The sequence below is a fragment of the Sinocyclocheilus grahami genome, unplaced genomic scaffold, assembly GCF_001515645.1.
Source record: "Sinocyclocheilus grahami isolate Dianchi unplaced genomic scaffold, SAMN03320097.WGS_v1.1 scaffold1777.1, whole genome shotgun sequence".
NCBI lineage: Eukaryota > Metazoa > Chordata > Actinopteri > Cypriniformes > Cyprinidae > Sinocyclocheilus > Sinocyclocheilus grahami.
Window position 1 is genome coordinate 78,553 of NW_015506956.1, and position 2,452 is coordinate 81,004.

The window sequence follows — 2,452 nt, forward strand, 5'->3', positions numbered from 1 at the left end:
TCATGTTACGCACCACGTTTGAGCTTCTGTAAGAACCAATAAGGTTAATTTTCATGTTACGCACCACGTTTGAGCTTCTGTAAGAACCAATGAGATTCATTCTCCTGTTACGCACCACGTTTGAGCTTCCGTAAGAACCAATGAGGTTCATTCTTGTGTGTTACGCACCATGTTTGAGCTTCTGTAAGAACCAATGATGTTCATTTTCATGTTACGCACCACATTTGAGCTTCCGTAAGAACCAATGAGGTTTATTCTCCTGTTACGCACCATGTTTGAGCTTTCTTAAGAACCAATGAGGTTCATTTTCATGTTACGCACCACGTTTGAGCTTCCGTAAGAACCAATGAGGTTCATTCTTGTGTGTTACGCGGCACGTTTGAGCTTCTGTAAGAACCAATGAGGTTCATTTTCATGTTACGCACCACGTTTGAGCTTCCGTAAGAACCAATGAGGTTCATTCTTGTGTGTTACGCGGCACGTTTGAGCTTCTGTAAGAACCAATGAGATTCATTCTCCTGTTACGCACCACGTTTGAGCTTCCATAAGAACCAATGAGGTTTGTTCTCATGTTACGCACCACGTTTGAGCTTCCGTAAGAACCAATGAGGTTCATTCTTGTGTGTTACGCGGCACGTTTGAGCTTCTGTAAGAACCAATGAGGTTCATTTTCATGTTACGCACCACATTTGAGCTTCCGTAAGAACCAATGAGGTTCATTCTTGTGTGTTACGCGGCACGTTTGAGCTTCTGTAAGAACCAATGAGGTTCATTTTCATGTTACGCACCACGTTTGAGCTTCCGTAAGAACCAATGAGGTTCATTCTTGTGTGTTACGTGGCACGTTTGAGCTTCTGTAAGAACCAATAAGGTTAATTTTCATGTTACGCACCACGTTTGAGCTTCCGTAAGAACCAATGAGGTTCATTCTTGAGTGTTACGCACTGCGTCTGAGCTTCCGTAAGAACCAATGAGGTTCATTCTTGTGTGTTACGCACCATGTTTGAGCTTCTGTAAGAACCAATGATGTTCATTTTCATGTTACGCACCACATTTGAGCTTCCGTAAGAACCAATGAGGTTTATTCTTGTGTTACACGGCACATTTGAGCTTCCATAGGAGCCAATGAGGTTCATTCTCCTGTGTTACGCACTACGTTTGTGTTTCCGTAACAACCAATGAGGTTCAGTCTCCTGTTACGCACCGTGTTTGAGCTTCGTTAAGAACCAATGAAATCTGTTCTCATGTTACGCACCACGTTTGAGCTTCTGTAAGAACCAATGAGATTCATTCTCCTGTTACGCACCACGTTTGAGCTTCCATAAGAACCAATGAGGTTTGTTCTCATGTTACGCACCACGTTTGAGCTTCTGTAAGAACCAATGAGATTCATTCTCCTGTTACGCACCACGTTTGAGCTTCCATAAGAACCAATGAGGTTTGTTCTCATGTTACGCACCACGTTTGAGCTTCCGTAAGAACCAATGAGGTTCATTTTCATGTTACGCACCACATTTGAGCTTCCGTAAGAACCAATGAGGTTTATTCTCCTGTGTTACGCACCACGTTTGAGCTTCCGTAAGAACCAATAAGTTTCATTTTCATGTTACGTACCACGTTTGAGCTTCTGTAAGAACCAATGAGGTTAATTTTCATGTTATGCACCAGGTTTGAGCTTCCGTAAGAACCAATGAGGTTCATTCTTGAGTGCTACGCACTGCGTCTGAGCTTCCGTAAGAACCAATGAGGTTTATTCTTGTGTGTTACGCACCATGTTTGAGCTTCTGTAAGAACTAATGAGGTTTATTCTTGTGTTACACGGCACATTTGAGCTTCCATAAGAGCCAATGAGGTTCATTCTCCTGTTACGCACCATGTTTGAGCTTCTGTAAGAACCAATGAGGCTCATTGTTGTGTGTTACGTGGAACGTTTGAGCCTCCGTAAGAACCAGTGAGGTTCATTATCATGTTATGTGCAACATTTCAGCTTCTGCAAGAACCGTTGAGGTTTAGTCTTGTGTTATGCAGCACGTTTCAGCTTCTGTAAGAACTAGTGAGGTCTATTCTCATGTTAAGTGGCACGGTTTGAGCTTCCGTAAGAACTAGTGAGGCTCATTCTCGTGTTACACGGCAAGTTTGAGCTTCTGTAAGAACCAGTGGGGTTTGTTCTCGCACTTCAAGTATGGTTGAGCTTCTGTTTATGTTTGCTGATCAATGTAAATATGTGAATAAAAACCTAAATTAAATTAAATGAATCATGTAAAACTATCAAGTCTCTTTGGAAAATTTGGATGCATATGGATTCGTGTTATTAATCTCTTTATGAACTTTTTTTAAACATCAAAGTGGTAGTCAGGGTTGCCAGGTCTGTGAATTAAAATCAGCACAATTGCTATTCAAAACTATGCCCCCCCCCCCCCCCCCCCCTCTAGTTCCTCTCTTTTGTTTGTCG

The 2,452-nt window shown here is 42.1% G+C and overlaps 1 protein-coding gene across 1 annotated transcript in view; it reads left to right on the top strand.

Moving 5' to 3' along the window:
- LOC107572583 (interferon regulatory factor 4-like) overlaps positions 1–2,452 on the top strand; it is a 14,026-nt gene that overhangs the window by 10,573 nt on the left and 1,001 nt on the right. The window lies entirely within an intron of this gene.